The sequence below is a fragment of the Odontomachus brunneus genome, unplaced genomic scaffold, assembly GCF_010583005.1.
Source record: "Odontomachus brunneus isolate Ranch 3 - 2012 unplaced genomic scaffold, Obru_v1 Obru_scaffold_069, whole genome shotgun sequence".
In the NCBI taxonomy this organism is placed as follows: Eukaryota; Metazoa; Arthropoda; class Insecta; order Hymenoptera; family Formicidae; genus Odontomachus; species Odontomachus brunneus.
The window spans coordinates 788,035-805,824 of record NW_022639519.1 but is presented as its reverse complement, the minus strand read 5'-3'; the positions used below and the strand labels follow the sequence as shown (position 1 = coordinate 805,824).

The 17,790-nt window shown below is 42.2% G+C and overlaps 1 protein-coding gene across 2 annotated transcripts in view; it reads right to left on the bottom strand.

The window, feature by feature from the left end:
• The window catches only part of LOC116846801 (serine-rich adhesin for platelets), a 131,604-nt gene extending 114,102 nt beyond the window's left edge, over positions 1-17,502 (bottom strand). Inside the window, exon 1 of one of the 2 annotated variants that reach the window (XM_032821094.1) lies at positions 17,344-17,502. The gene's annotated coding sequence lies outside the window, so the exon portion shown is untranslated. Of the gene's footprint in view, positions 1-1,086; positions 1,228-17,343 lie in introns of those variants that run through there. The other variant, XM_032821095.1, reaches the window with a different exon arrangement.
• Between the last annotated feature and the right edge of the window lie 288 nt (positions 17,503-17,790).

Genomic DNA, 17,790 nt, shown 5'->3' with positions numbered 1-17,790 from the left:
AGAGCCGGAGCGCGAAAAATCGTACGACTTACGAGGGAACTGCGCGAGAGAGTCTAGCTCGAGTGAGACGTTCCCGGACTGCGGGTTCGGCTTGAAGAAGACAAATGTATCGGGGAGAGAATGGGAAGACGGGGCGGAACGCAGAAGCGAGGATCTCGCGCGTACAGGTTCCGGAAGCGAGATCGCAGAGACAGGAAGTAACGTGGCGAGAAACCCCCGAGCGTCTCGATGGACGGCGGTGTGAGGAAAGCGCAGTGTACGACTTATCTCGTTTATTTCGTGAGAGCGAGCGAGAGGAGATGGAGGAGGCCGAGACGACGTCGCGCAACAGACGGACGTAGAAGGGCAGATTCGCGGATCGGGAGAAGTGCGAGAATGCGTGAAAGGAAGAAGGAGAGAAAGAGAGAGAGAGAGAGAGAGAGAGAATCTCACACGGCGTCGCCGTCGTCGCCGTCGGTGGAGAAGCGTCGTCGACCGTTCACGCGCGCGCGTGGTACCATTTTAGTATCCGAGCGCACCGGTGCGCACCGGTGTGCATTATCTAACACTTAAAATTAGACGACGATGGCGGCGGCGAGCACGACGACGACGAGAAAGACGAGCATGAGGACGACTACGACGATGACGACGACGATTCTCTCTCCCTCTCTCTCCTTCTCTCACTCCCTCACTCTCTCGCCGTTCTTCGTAATTCCGCAGGAGAAGAGAAGAAGCAGGAACGAACGAAAGGGGATCTTTCCGGTTGTGGCTACTTCCGTGGATTACGCCGCGATTCGCGCACTTTTGCACTGACTGACGATCACATGGCGCGATTTCTTCCGCTTCTTCTTCCTGTCCGCTCAAACCGGCGACACTTTCCTCTCTATGGCACTGTACGACGTGCGCGCTCTCTTTCTCTCTTTCTTTGCTTCTATCTCTTTTTGCTTCTCTTTTGCTCCGCTACCCTTGCCTCTATCCGTCTGCCCTTCACTTCCTCCTTTACGTTCCGGCCTTACTTTCCGCGGCGTTTCGCTCTAAGTAGTGTGGTGTTTATCGAATGTGGTATGATGAGATGAGGTCGCCGACGACGAGGTTTACGAGACGCACCGCGTTCGTCCGGGCCGGCTGGCCGCCCGTCTCAGAGTGAATGTCTTATTAGTTATTTCTGGTTTAGCTACTTGGTCGCCGCGCTCTGTTCCTCCTCCTTCTTCTTCTTTTCTTAATCTTCTGCCCGAACCGACCGTTTCCCCTCACGGCCCCTCGCTCTTACCTCCTCTCGCAGCATCTCTGACTCTCTTTCGTCGCGCTCTCCTTTCTCCTTCTCTCTCTCTCCTCTCTCTCTCTCTCTCTCTCTCTCTCTTTCTCACGTTTCTCTCAAGCATCGAACTCGATTTGCATCGCGCCATCGGCCGTGCAAGCTCGAAAGCTCGCTCGCTCGTTCGCGGATTTCGCCGGCTCAGTGCTTGCGGCGAATTCTCGCGAGCTCCGCAAAATCGAGGCTTGATCCGCGAATGAACAGCGAGTTCCCTCCAAGAACTCTTCGAATTCGGGCTTCGATCGCAGATACGATCGCGTCGTGTCGGGGAATCGACGAGAAATCGAAGGGAATTTGCGAATCCCGGCCCTCGGGGCCGGAGCTTCGTTCGGCCGAGATGCAGATTCGCGTCTCTTTTTCCTCCCCGTGTCCTTGAGACACCTCCGCTCGACGAATTCCGACGTGGGTGCGTTTCAAGTGCGGCCGCCGATTTTCGCGTCGAATTCTTCGCGGAATCGCGAAAAGATATTTTTTCCCCGCCCTTGGCACGGTCGTGTCGCGCTGTTGTTTGTTCATTTCGTTAAGAAAAAAAAAGTAAAAATAGGCCAAGAGAAAAAGAGAAACCGTCGGCTCGCAACGACGTCAATGGCGCGCTTTTCCTTTGTTTTCCAAAACGTGTAGGTCAGCCACTGTCGAAAATATCTCGGGGGGCGAACGTTCGCACTATCTCCGGCCGGCCGCTGCATTTTCGGCGACCAGACGTCGACGTCGGGACGCCCCGACGAATCTCGAACACCGTGAGATCTTATCCGCGACAACGACGACCACCATCGAGTCATTCCAGTAGGACGCGAGAACCTTGAAACTATCTGAGCAGTCACCTTCGCTCACAATCCTGGTTGCTCGCAATTGTTCTTGCCTCTTTTTCCCTCCTTTTCTTTTCCTTTTTTCTCGCGGAATTCCCGTGCGGAATTCTCCTGCGTCTGAATAACGCGGCGCTTACGATATACCACGTGTACACTCGTTCTACCTGTGTTTTATCACGAGTTATAAGAACGGGACGTGTGGGAGGGTGGCTGCTCGTCGGATACGTCGCTCGGGGAATTCCCTTGTAAGGGAAGCTATCCGCACTCCCTCTCTGCCACCCTCTCTCCCTTTCTCTCTTTCTCTCTAGTCGGGACGTTAAACTTTATCACGCGATAAGCTTGTCCGTTTTACGAGGATTAAAAATATTCCACGTGCCGCGCCACGGGCCACAAGTGAATCTTCAATATCTGAGCGAATTCCGATATAAATTCACGCGAGAATGTTTTCATTTCTATCTTGTCACCTGACGCTTCTTCGAAACGTGATGCAACGCAGGACGCAATAAAACGCCGGCGAATGGCCGCGAAGTAAAAAGCGAACCTTATCTAATAGGGAGAATAAACGGCGCGGCCATGTTTATTAAACGCTCACAAGCGTTCTCGTTTCTGTGCGATCCTTTTTTTTGTTCTACGGCGTAACGTAATGCAAACTGAACCGTTACGGCGAAAAGCGAATATCGCTCAGTGGCGAAGATAATGCTTATCAAACATTTGTCTGCCACCGTCGTTGATTTTATTCATCACAAATAATATACAGTGAATTAAACTACTATTTTTTTCCTCGCACAAAGTGAGACTTATTTTCGTGGGAACGGAAATGTAATTAATTCGAATTCTGCCGTTTGACTTCTGCCTGCTCAGCTGGAAAACTGATTACCGCTTAAACGATGCACGATTCTGTGCAAAGGTAATTATAATCCGCGCGCGGAAATAAATCTCATCGACTCGAAAAACAGTCGCGTTTATTCGACTCTCTTGAATCTTCCATACCGCCGAATATTTAACTGAGGTAAAAATTCCACCGGGCCTGAACACGTATCTAACTTTAAAAATTCTTAACGTTTTGGTCTTCAAATACGTAAAATTCATACTACAGGATTGTAATAACTTTTAATAAACGCTATTATTCATCTATCTCTCTATTTACCTAACTCTTACAAGATGAGATTGAGTCTCGTCGCTCGCGTTTAGTATCGTTAACCCGGCGAGTACGATTGCACAGTGGCAAGCTGGAAATGAACGGAAACTTTAAATTGTATCGATTAACTCGCTCGCGGAGTCACGTTTTGAGAGGACGGCGAGATGAGGACGAACGAATGGGTGGATGGATGGATGGATGAGCGAGAAGGTGGATAGGATTTCTTCCAGCGCTCGCGCTTCGCGAGTCTCAATGCGACGCTTGCTTACTTTCTTCCTTCCTCCCACTCAAATATAAAATACAAAATACTCAGATAATGTGTTAAAAGAGAATCTCGTTAAAGTATGTGATCCGTTACGCGCGCGGGCTCGAGGAGAGTTTAAAAGATGACAAAGTAAGACGCAGGCACCACATACGTACGTATGTATGTATGTATGAGCTGCAGCTGGCTCGACGTAACGACCCTTACGTCCCATTTATGGCTTCCTATCCTTTGAAAAGCTCACCGGTAATAAATGATAGCGAGACTAACGCGAAGCTCCTACGAGAGACAGAAAGAGACTAGCGAAGGGATGAGTTAGGGATTCGTGGACGGAAAAGAGAATAAAGGGAGATACGAGAGCGAACGCGCGGTACTTCTTTTTCTCGGCGGTGGTTGGCGCCGCGGTAATTACGCGTGGAAAATTAGTTCGTCGGATCGTTACGTGCGTGCGGTTAATAACGACGCGCCGTTTTGTGAGAAACGTCCGACGATCGCTGAACCTGCGCGAGACACGAGCGGGAGGGAGAGAAATGGAGTGAAGCGGAGAGAGAAAGAGGAAGAGAGAACGAAATTGCGATTATTATGCCACCCCCGTCGGGCTAACCTCGTCCTGCAGTTGCCGGTGAAGCCGCGCGTTTCGGCGCGCGATGTAACGCGATGCTTGATAACGATTACCGTGTAGCTCCCGAGAGCATAGCCGTGGCCAAGGATAGACTCGCACGCGAGAGACGAGGCGTTATTCGCGTACGAACGATAAGTCGGGAAGAGAGGCGGCGGTTAAAAGGAACGAGAGGAGACGAGAGAAGTGGCGTGTAACGTGGGGAGGACGCGCGAAAGCAGGGAAAATGGGACGCGGGGGTGCGGTGAATATTACCTGGAACACACAAAGGACCAGACGCCGCGGTGCAGCTACAACTTCCGGTACAACTTGCGGAGTTTCAACACGCGACTCAAATTTCAGATAACTGCAACTGCGAGCAATTTCTAACGATAGTGGATAGGTATACGGGGGATACCTGCCGAAAGAGCCGGCGGCGTTTAAGACGTCGGATGACATTTGCTCCACGAGAATTTCAGGCAGTTTAATCATTCAACACGTTCGAGCGAGTAATAATTCTCTATACAGATTATTTCAGATTATTTTCCGCCAAAGTCTCTCGTTATGTACTGCCTGAATCGCGCGCTCGTTATAAGCTAAAGATTCCCGAACACATCTATCTAATCCCGAACATCTTTTGGTCCTTAAATACGAATATTCAAACATTTAACACAGAATGTACGTATATATTCTATATATGTGTATGTATTGAATGTAATGTGATATATGTATACAAGGGTGGCCCATGTAAAGTGTTACAAGCTAATAACTCTAAACATATTTGTCCTATCAAAAAGTTATTCATAAGGAAGTTTCATATATTCGAGGGGCCTTTCTAACTACGTAAACAAAAATCTACTTCCGTCCCCCCTTGAAGAGGGGCGGGGGGTAACTTCAAAGTTTCAAATGGGACCCCATGTAACAATGTTACATATTTGGATTCTACGGGAAAAAACAAGTAAACTTTGTCTGAAACATTTCTTTGGAAAATGCTCCTATTAAAAGTTATAAACATTTAAACTTTAATGTAAAGTGCATTGAAATTAATGATAAATTAATGATAAATTAAACTTTAATGTAAAGTGCATTGAAATTAATGATAAATTAAATAAGACTCATGGTTTTTGTTTTGTTTTATTTTATTAAATGTTTGAACTATTGACCATTAACATCTAAACACTTATTAATTCTTTTTACAAAACTTTGCCTAACTTTAAACAACATTTCTGGGGTCACCTTAGTGACAAGGTACCTTAGGCAAAGTTTTGTAAAAAGAATTAATAAGTATTTAGATGTTAATGGTCAACAGTTCGAACATTTAATAAAATAAAACAAAACAGAGAAATTATGCGTCTTATCTAATTCATCATTAATTTCAATGCACTCTACATTAAAGTTTAAATGTTTCTAACTTTTGATAGGAGCATTTTCCAAAGAAATGTTTCAGACAAAGTTTACTTGTTTTTTCCCGTAGAATCCAAATATGTAACATTGTATAGGGGGCCCCATTTGAAACTTTGAAGTTACCCCCCGTCCCTCTTCAAGAGGGAACAAAAGTAGATTTTTGTTTATGTAATTAGAGAGGCCCCTCGAATATATGAAACTTTCTCATGAATAACTTTTTTATAGGACAAATATGTTTAGAGTTATTAACTTGTAATACTTTATGTGGGCCACCCTGTATATATATATTTTTTTTATGTCGACAGTTTAATATATTCGTATTTAATACAAAGACCAAAACAATAAGAATGCCCAGGATTAGATACATACAGAAAAATACACATTGCATTCAAATAAATGTTATTTTTGTTTCAGCTATCTCATAAGTTTACATATCCGCAAATCTATCAAAAGTTCATTATATCATAAACGTCAAATTGATTCAAAATACATTCTAAATTTTAGTAAGCTTAGCAATTTATCAAGAATAAAAAAAGAAAAGGGTTAAATTAAGAATAGAATTAAAATAAGAAAAGAATTAAATTAAGACAAAAAAAAATTCGATTTGCTTGCTACGTAGAGTTGAGTCAATTTTTTCTTCGATAAAGTATCACAATCGCTTTTCTTAGCAGCAGAATGATATTTTTCTGTATGTGTGCGCGTGTATTGATACTTTTACTTTACTTTGTGTGTTCTTTAGTTTGCCGTTTTCCCCCATGTTCCTTGAAGTTTCCTCTAGTCCCGATTTTTCCAACGATTTATTTATTACACACGATACGGCGCCTGCGTCCAGGCCCGTATTGCGAATCGCGCTCGAAATCAGCCGTCTAGTCAACGGCCACGGGACGACTCGACGATAAATCTCTCCGTTCGAGCAATAAGTCTTCTAACTAAGCGGTACCAATGATCCTCTTTATCGCAAGTAGTAATAACCCCGGTCTGGCATGGGAGACCTCATGCCTCGCCAGACTGTCACGTGATACGTTCGGCGTGTCTTGTCTATTGTCACTGACACTCAGTACGACTCCGGTCCTTCCTCTCGTGCGGTATAACCCCGCTTTTCCGTCCTCCTCGTCGCAGAGCCCGCAGAATTAAACGAAAGACTGCGTTGTGGGAGCAATAAAGGGGAGAACGCGACATGTGCTTGAAGGATCCATGTGGTATTACGCCGCGCATACTTCCGCTCAACTTCGCGTCCTCGACGTCGTATCGCACGCGTAAATCTGGTTTTATATCCTCTCGCGTGGAAAAAAGGATATCGCGAATACAAAGAAAAAGGAAAAGGGAGAAAGAGAGAGACGAGAGGAGAGTTCACCCTGTTCTCCTTTTGGCCGATAAGACGGTAAACCCCGGAAGTTCCGCTCTTAAGTAGATTCCGAAGCGCGGAGCAGAACGTAGGTGTGGGACGTATCTCTTGGAAAAATCAAAGACAACCGGGATTCGAATCTTCGGCTGGTTTAATTGGATTCCGCAGCCGACGCGACATACTGGTCGGTCTGGGAGAATTACCGGTGAGCGAGCGAGAAAGAGAGAGAGAGAGAGAAGAGGAAAGGGGAGAAAGTGCTCTCTTCAATGACGGGGATTCCACAGGAGAATTCCGCGGCCGTAATACCGAACGAATCCGAACGTAACGAGATCCTGCGGCCGTAATAATTATTTCGCAAGATTAATACCGCTGTTAAGAAAAAGAACAACTCAAATAATTAGAAGACTCTATGATGCAAATCATTTGATAAAAGAAAAGATGATGGAAGACAAATTGCAGATTATTCGCATATAATACATCTAAAAATACGATTTTGTTTTTAGAAAATCTCCTTATACATGGTCTCAAAAAGAGAATTCCCTTCTAAGATCAAAAGGAAGATATTCTAACATAAAAAATTAGCTCTAGTTATAATCTACTATTTCCTGTGACCTCATATTCTAAACAAAAATTCTTACCAGAAGTGTATTCTTTTTCTAATGAAGTAAATTACTAAACAGAAATTAACTAAACAGATATTAACTTAAGTTTTTTCCTCTTTCTTGAATCAAGAGGAATATGTTTACTTGAAGCAAAATTTTTTCTTACTGAAAGAAATTTCTATCAAGAACAAGAAGATCTGTACTGCAAAAGAAAGACAAAATTCTTTTAACTTTAAGAATATTTTTCTTTTGGTTTTAGTAAAATCCTTTTGAGGCCATATATAAGAGGATTTCCACTAAAGATTGCATAATATTTTTTTAGGTTTATTACATCCTAATATCGCACGGTATAGGTAGAATTATTTCAATTCGGTTTCTATTGTCGACACCGAGCTGAAATGATTGTGTACGGAGAAAATATTGTAGAGCACAGAAATTATGTTAAAATAATTTATATTTCTTTTTACACGTTTTTTTTTTTTTAGTAAAGCTGATCTATATTGAAATTGTGGTGTAAATAAACTACAAAAATAGTTTGACGAACTACTTAGTATACGATCTAAAAGTATTGGATCGACATGGAAGTAATTACATAGTAAAAATTTTGTAGTAAAAAGTTGAACGTGCATAACGTTTTTAAATAAATAGATGGTAGTTTCGGTCATGATTCTATATAATCCAAGATTAGAAAATTCGTTCTAATCTTTCCTGTAATATTTTCCCCACGTATCTTCTTGTTGTGCATTGGGATGTAATATATATGCGAATAAAAGCTGCGATCTGGCTCTTATTGCCCATATCTTTCACTGAAACTCCCAAAATTCCCCAAGATTCCTTACATTCGATCCCGACGTGTATCCACGACGAGTGGAAGGCGAACAAATGAAGCGAACGTCGAGGAAGGAATGAGAATCTGCAGCGAGTGCTTCGTTGCGCTTGCTGCTGTTGCGAGTCTCGTATCTTACGAGGTTCGCGAGATGGCGATTTATTTGTTTGCCGAGGATATCCAGTTCGGATCTTCTCGGGGATGTACATGTGCACGCATCAGCCTTGGCGCGTTCACATCGCATGCGTGTGCACGTAGCCGCGAGCCGAACTGCACCCCGTCGCGTCCGCGGTATATTTTACTCCTACATTTTGCCTCTTCACTAAGAGAAGAAATTGACTGATCTCAGTCAAAATTATAGTTATAATCTTAGCCTCAACCAAATCTTTTGATTCTTCTAACGCGAAAATGGTAACAGTAACATACATGTAAGATTATCATCACTAACACTATAACAGAATTCAATTAAAAAATTTCTCTTGACCATAATTTATGGCAATTATTTCTCTGTGTCATTACAGTTGCAAATGCCAAACATATTTTCTTAGTGTTCCTCATTTTTTTTCTTCTTTTTCCACGTCGCGGCAGTTAAATTCTCCCGATACCGACGACGGCATTTTCCGCGAGGCTCCCTCGGCTTCCTCTCGCCCGTGCAATGCATCGGACGGAATGTCGTTGCGCATTGTTGCGCAAGCGAGAGACCCCCGCGTCAGCCAGCCAGCCAGCCAGCCAACCAGCCAGCCAGCCAGTCAGTCAGTCAGTCAGTCAGCCAGCCAGCCAGTCAGTCAGTCAGTCAGTCAGTCAGCCAGTCTGTCTGTCAGCCAGTCAAACATTTCGTTCTATCTCCAAAACGCGCCGAAACGCTTCTTCCTGCGATCACTTCGCTTGCGAACACTTCGACTATTCATCCCCTTCGCGTAATCTCGAGCTGTGCGACTCCTCGCGAGCCCGCGAAACGAGATTTCGCCGTGTCTTTGCGCTCGTACATCCAAGACGACAGCGAGGGGAATGTCGCACGACAATGGTGCCTCGCTCGACGAACTCGCCTGTGCGACGGAAATGAAAATCCAACGCGAATATCTGCGCGCGTGCCTTGCTTATGAGTCGACGCGAATAATTCGGAATCGATCGATCGGCGCTTTTCCTTGACTTTTCCTTGGGCTATACGCGCTTCCCCAGCGAGTCGTAGCCGCGTAAATATGCTCTACTTGGAGAGCGGATGATCGTTGGAAATAATCTCGTCGAGATTTTGGCAAGTTTATGTTTGCTGACGATATTAATATCTCCATGCAATCGTTTAATCTGGCGCTCGACGACGGCGATGCTAAACGACGAAGACGACGACGAAAACGACGACGACGACAACGACGACAACTATGACGACACCACAGCGGCGATGACGACGGCGACGGCAACAGCCTTGGGAAAGTACCCGCGGTACAATTCCTCGGCGCTTTGCAAGTAAAATTTACACGGCATTCGACATCAATCTTGATGAAACTTCATCGGCTTGTACATCGACCAAATGAAAAATATGCCGAGGTCGCGGCGAACTTCGTCGCTCGGCGAAATTGCCATTCTAACTTGGAAACAAATATGTATACGAACAGCTAAAACTCGTATTACGCCGATCTTATTGCGCGGCTTCCCTTAATTTCGTCTTAGAGCCTTAGAAACGTCTGTAGCGCTTCAAGTTACGTCAAGTGCTGGCCGTGAACTCAAATTTGTAGGTATGAACTGCTCAGCTCAACGCACAAAGCACAGTCGTCACGTAACAAAAGTATGATGCGCGACATCTTATCGTGTCGAAATAAACATATCAAATCAAATATTTTTACAATGAAGTCATTAATAGAAAGATATTCAGCTTAAATTAATATTTAGTCAAAATTTTTATTACTTTCTCCACGTTATGACCGTTTTTTTAAATTGAATTTGCAATGACTAAATGAACAAACAGTAAAGAAATAAAAATTTTGATAAGATGCTATTCAAATAAAATAAAATATTTTTTTTCTAATCTTCTTTCTATTCAAATTTAAACTATCTGACATTGTGCCCGAGTTTCTTACATTCAGAAAATCTACACTTAAATTATCACAAAGTGTCGAAGAAATAAAATTAGAGAGAGAAGAAACCAGATTTTATGCAGCCTATTTTCCGCAGTGTCGTAAAGAGTATATATATATATATATATATATATATATATATATATATATATATATATATATATATATATATATATATATATATATATATATATATATATATATATATATATATATATATATATATATATATATATATATATATATATATATATATATATATATATATATATATATATATATATATATATATATATATATATATATATATATATATATATATATATATATATATATATATATATATATATATATATATATATATATATATATATATATATATATATATATATATATATATATATTATATATATTTCATACTATCTCATAAATAATGAAACACTTGATCACATATGGACATGCTTTTGTTACGTTATAATTTTCTTTGTGCGTTAACACCAAGTTTACTGTTAAACTTCAGTTTACGGTCAGCACTTAAAGTAACTTAAAGCGAATGTTCTTGTACGGAAGCCCTTGGCCGGATTCGTGGTCGTTTTTTGTGAAACTTCGATTTCAGACTCCCTTGGCTGCTGTTTGAGCGGAAAATGTCGGCGGAAAAATCCAGATCGCCCGAGCGATTTGATGTCGTCCATCAAGCCAGCCAAGGCCTAGACAAATAGAGATAGCCGACAGAACGCGGTGTGAGCCGAATTTTCAAACTCGCTGTCGGTCACGTCGCACAATGGGCACGTCGCCGGGAAACCTGTATCTCGGCCAAACGTTTAACGTAAATGGCTACACGAGCCGAGACAAAGGACTCGTCGAACTGACGATACGCCTGTACACGGCTAGCCGGACGAGTGCCCCCACGTCGTCGTGATCTTCCGAATTACATCGATTATTACACGAATGATTTGCTCGGCCGTTGATTAAAAGCGAGCGCGTGCTTGTATACGCTATACGCTTATACGCTACATTCTACTATCTCATATCAGTTAATTAAATTCATATCAAATCGAAATAGAAGGTACCTTTTAAAATTGAGGAAACCGACCGTGATTAAAAAAAAAGGGAAAATTCTAGTTTAATTGACCAAGAAATAGGAAGGTTTTACGAATTTTTTTCCACGAAATGAATAAAGACATCGATATAGGATTTTTACTATATTATTTACCATTGCTTTAAGTGTAAAAAAAATAATTTTGTTATAAAATATAAGATTGAAATTCCGTCGTACAGATTTCTTATGCTAAGCACGGTTCTAACTGATGGACATTATTACAGCTTGTGCAATAATCTTAAACAAATGGAACAAAAAAATTTAAAGACTTTTTAAGTATTAAATTTTCTGGAGGTTCAACTTAAATCCTCTGGAAAATTTATAAAATTAATAATATTAATAATATTAATAGTATTTTATCCGGGACACTAAATGAAAAAAGAAGAAAAGAGAGAAAAAATGACTTGTAATTTCGGAATGCCGCTATTTAAGTTTCGACTTTCTACATATAACAAAGGTTTATCCTCCAACAAATATAGTTTTAATATAGTTAATAATATAGTTAATAATATAGTTAATATAGTTTATATATAGTTTTTTACTTCTTACATCCCATTTGTTTCAAATTACACGAACTGTAAAGTTCGATCATCAGTTCGACATCATGCTTAGTGCAAAAACCCGAACGATGGAATTTAAATTTATTTCAAAATTTAATTTATTTCAATTTATTTTAAAATAGAAAAATAATATTTTCTGTACTTAAAACAATGATAAATAGTATAATCAAGATCCTACATTGATATCTTTATTCAACTCTAAAAACAAATTCATTGTTTTTATTTGAAGTTCAAATCCCGGGTTTTGAAGTTCCTATTTTTCGGCTTATCCAGAATCTCTCCTCAATATCCTAATTTGATTTCAAGCCAGCATTTTTACTAGAAAAGCTACTAGCATAATTTCATTGATTCTAAAACAGACTCTTCTAGAAATACTCCTCCAAATCAATGAAAGCCGATATTTACATAGTCCGTTATCACTCGACAAATAATTCGAGTTTCATGCATTTCTGATTAGATGAGATATTGATCGAAGCAACCGAATGGCGATCAGTAAACACGAATGAATTAAATATTAATTAAGCATAAATCCGCGATGAATTAAGTAGCCTCGCGATCAAAGATTGCACATAATTTACAACTGCAAATAACCATCCAAGACTGTGATCCGTAAGGGGAGCACGTAACGCGGCGAGCGACGTACTGAATATTATCGTCATATCGTTGTGATGGGTACCTTTCTCTCTCTCTCTCTTTCTCTCTCTCTCAGGCGTCGTTAACCCCGGGGATTTATTTTACAGTACTTGTGCAATTGCACGGCGCACACACACAGGTGTATACAGATGACTACGCTCACATGATATTTCGCAGCGCGACTCGGGGCGCCGTGCATTACGCCCCTGGCCGCTATTTTCACCATCGCCCACGGGTTATTTATAACTGTAACGAATGCACGACAGACACGTTTCGCTATGCCGCTCTGCGCGACTCTTCTCTCTACCTGATGGAAAATATATCTCGATCAAATTTATGGCGAAACGTCGCGTCGCGGGACGGCCCGTCCTAACTTATCAAACTATTTATTGCTGCGCGTTATCGCGCGCCGCTTCGCGCCGTATGTAAGGGATCGCGATTATTACGATCTCCTTCTCTCTCTCTTTCTCTCCCTGCCGTCTTATTTTCGCGATCGCTCGCGGCCTATTCACAACCTCGTGCGCGCGACAGAGGCGTAATTTCACCAACGTCGGCTCACGATTTCTCTCCATCTGTTGCGAAACTCTTGACGTTTAGATTCGCGCCCGCCAACGGCGAATCGCGCGAGCCTCCGTCAGCTCGGTGGGGAATTGAGTACAAGAGGTACTTGTTTATTGTCGACGCGGTGATTGTAGCGGCGGGTACCGATTTCCCGCTCGTTTTTCCGCAACATTTCTCGCTGCGCGGAAGTACGAATCGCCGCGGTTTTCGAGCACGCTCGTCGAACGCCCGCGACAGGTGGAATTGTTCCGTTCTCTCTCTCTCTCTCTTTTCCTCCCTCTCTTTCTCTCTCTTTGACGTCATTCCTCCTAAAATAATACAATTCAAAATTCCCTTCGCTGTACGTAGCAGCGATGGTGGTGATGATAGCGATGGTGGTACGCGAGATAATAATTTTGCAACGCCACCGCCGTATTGGAATTCGCGACGTTACTTCGATCACCTGCATAATATGGGTTTTATCCCGAGTGAATCTCTTCTCTTCTTCCTTTTTCACCGATATTCTTATTTTTTTTTTTTTTTAATAAGCGCGCATCACACACCCGCAAGCATTCGCGCACGCGCGAATAATATTAATGGTGGACAATGTGAGATTATTATTTCGTCCGGGTGAAATGGCTGACGTCGAGATAGAGACAGGAGTGGGGAGAGAGAGGAGAGGTCATATGTTGAAATATACTACAAACAGCGTGAACTAACGGTAGCGCGCGTACCTGGTTAATTACGAATGTTGTTAATTATCGTATACAACGTGCATTGTATATTCGTCAAATCAGAGAATTCGTCAAATCCGCGTATTATTAACAATAATACGCGGATTTCTACATGTTTAAGTATTATTACGCGCAATGATAGCAGAGTGGTGGCAGCAACAACAACAACAGCAACTGCAGCAGCAGCAGCAGCAGCAGCAACAACGAGTCCGTTGTTGCGCGATTTATTAAATCGCATCAAGTTTATCCATTTTATCCGCGAATGTTATAATTACAAATGCAACGCCCAATTACGGCAATTTGCGGTCGAAGTGCAACGTTCCATTGTGTCCCCGACTGACACACAAACGTAATTAAATTGCTGTTACTTCGGACGTAATGAAATGTCCGGTGCAATTAAAAAGATAGTTCTTACAGGCAATTTGCGCGGCAATTGCGCGGCAACGCGGTGGCCACTCGTGCGCGCGCTTCGGTATGCGTGCTGCGCGCGCGTCGCGCAACGCGATTACAATAATATAATAATAATAACTGTGTTGCTATTACCATCATTATTCGCAATAGTAATTACGTTAATCACTCAACCACCTAATTATTTTACTCGCGGTCGAGTAAACCCATAACTTATTAACTCGATAAATTTCATCCAACGTGCGGCCCGTTATTAGTTGGAGATTATAATGGTTAAGGGAGGCGCGCGATCCTCAGATGCGCGCGGCCCCGCCGGTCCCTTCGATTTCCAATAGCGCGGCGCAATTTTATAATGTAAAATCCACGCCGCCATTCATATTCATGTGCGTGGAAAGGATAATTTATACTCCGGCCCTATACATTTTGACGACCTTATCTGGCGTCCATTGTTCTGTCCTTGCAGCGCGGATTGAACTAAAATTCATCACCGCGTAGGTATTTGCTAGTGAATACCTTTGTCATTGCAAAACGTCATTGCACGCTCCGTTAATTTCGCCGCGGTTGACATCGCGAGCGCGGCGCGGTGCGTTAGGTGATACGTTACGAGTGATTTGAATAGCGTCGTTTATATTAGGGTATATGTAATTTGCTGGCCGCGCACAGATAACACACCGAGTCCAAATTGTTTCGCGAAACCGACCGTACGTTATGTGTTCTTTATGGCACAAAGAATGATTGCGTCAACGACTTGACGTCACTTAATATCGCTGAAGAAATGACGGCGTTTTGGCGAAATGAAAAACAGTGCAAAAAAATTCATGCAAAGTACATTAAAATAAAAAGGTATATACAAAAAATGACATTTGCAATCGATTAAGCACATCTTTAAGATCTTTAAGATCCTCAAATGCTTTCCTTTTGTTCTGATAATCGACAAATAATCATATAATTAACATGATAAAACAATGGAAAAATGTAGGTTAAACAGAAAGGTTGCATATTGTATTAATTTTACAGTTATTTATTGATTATTAGAGCAAAAGCAGAGCGTTTGGGATATTTTAGAGGTGTATTTAATAGATTGCGAGTGTCATTGTTTGGACACGTTTTTTTTATTTCAACGTATTTTGTAAGGATTTTGAGCATGCATTTTCCCGCCCCCGACGTCATAAATCAAAATGACCTCAATGAGAAGCCAGCAGTTTTAACCTGACGAAAAATTTGAAAAGAAATTTGAAAATAATTTGAAAAGGATTTGAAAAGAATTTGTGTGTGTACATATTATGTATAATATAACATTGATATTTATATTATGTATGTATTATATAAATCCATTATGGCATAATAAATTCATATTAATTATACGAACGCGTATATCCCTTACTTTCTCGTTTGCATCTTCCTTATTATCGCTGCATAATTCGCACCAGTCGCCGACAGGAGGATCACGGGACGTCAAGGTTATTATCTAGCAGGTGGTCAATTGTTTCCGTATTATTGGTCGATATTAATAGTTATAGGCTGCTTAAGCCATAGGGATTGGCAATTATTGGTTGTTCGACGCGCCTATCGCGCAACGATGCTGATTACAGAAATTTTCGATTACAATGGCGAATTCAAGCGCAATCCGTGCCGAAGTGGAAGCCCTCGTAACAGGAATCTCGAGCTTTAATTGCGCCGCGACGGTGCTTACGAGTTACATTCCATGCGACAATTATGAAAATGAGAATATTTCGTCGGAGGAATGTGGCATCGCGATAAAATTTCCTACGTGAGACGCGTCGCGCGCATCCTCAAATTTATATTTGCAATTGAAACTTTATCACGTACATATATATATATATATATATATATATATATATATATATATTTGTATATATCGCGTCACCGCCTGATTCATTTTATTTCGTAGAAAAGAGGGCGCCCACGCACGCTACCGCACGCTGCAACGAGGAAGTCGAAGCTGAGCTTCGCAAAACTGCCCGTACAAGACAATTCTTCCGGCTGACCATGCACGTCCGAGTCCACTTCTTTTATTTCACCGAAGCACATTTAATTCCTATCCGTTCCGCGCGTTGTTGTTTAACTCGCCGTGACGGCGTACGCCGTTGACCGGTTCGGTTAATTTGTCGTAAGTGCGATCCCGCTCTTTCCGCACCCTCTCACATTATTAACGCAAAGTAGAAAACGTTAGAAAAGCCCAGCGTGGTCATTCACCGTAACACAATTGCGCCGTTTGTTGCAGCAACGTGCGCAAATTGGCCCTTGGTTTACTAATTAAAGGGACGCATTCTTCTCACAAGAGACTGTTTTTACATTCGCGACGGAGGTGAAACACTCTCTTTGTTTTTGTAACCTGCGTTTATAATTTCGTGATGAATGTTAAGACACTCTTTTATAGCAAATTCGTAAGTCTCATTCAAGTCACGCGCGTCATCGTCGTCACGTAGGACGCGTCGAAAGACTGCCACCCGCTCGTTTACACGTAATTCGCGAATCTCGTCTTGAAATAGTTTCATGATTGTCGATCGGTAATTTTAGTCTAATGTGTAGGTCGAATGACGCAAATTGAGGCCGCGCCGCAGAAAACAGGAAACACACCGTAGCCCATTCGGATCATCCACGACTCACTCTAGCGATAAAATTCTTTTTTCCCTCCCCTGTGAATTGCGCAACGGGTCGCTGCTCCATGTTCTACACTCATATTTCACGAAAATTCCAGCAGCCACTTATTATTATCGCGACAGATACACCGAAGAATATTCCACGTTTAAGTGTGCCTGAACAAGGGATCGGAATCGCGAAATGAAACGTCGCGTTCCTACAACGACGCGCTACTATTTCTTTCTTTTCCCTCTTCGAATTCCCGAGTGATAAATTCAACGATCATCCGATTCTATTATTATCTGATTGAATCAAAGATAATAATGAGAGACAGACGCCGAATCGACACGTCGCGATAAGCAGCGGTTGGTTGTTAAACCACATAACCACGAAACGAGAAGATTACGCCTTAATAACATACCTGCGACACGTTCCGGCGATCGTGCATCACTGTTGTCTCACACTCCTGATACTTATTTTCGCGCGAGACTCACTTGCGACGAACAAAAGACGCGTGAAACGTAGAGTGATGTCGATCGATGTGTCAATGGCGGTTGATGGAGGGAAAGAGATAGATCGAAGATACACACAACGCGCAAGCGCTCGCCGCGGCAAGTAGCGAAATGCGGTAGCCAATCAGTGTGCCGCTTTTCCGTACGAACTCTAGATTTTAACTGCCGCGCCGCTTCTTGTCGCGTAGCAGTCAAAATCTGACTATTAGTGCGTTTCTGATTACCGATTAACAAATCAGACGATCGTTCCATTCTTTTACTAACTCGATGAGTTAAAGATAGTTATAGATAGATACTGAGAATGGCAGAGAGAGAGAGAGAGAGAGAGAGAGAGAGAGAGAGAGAGAGAGAGAGAG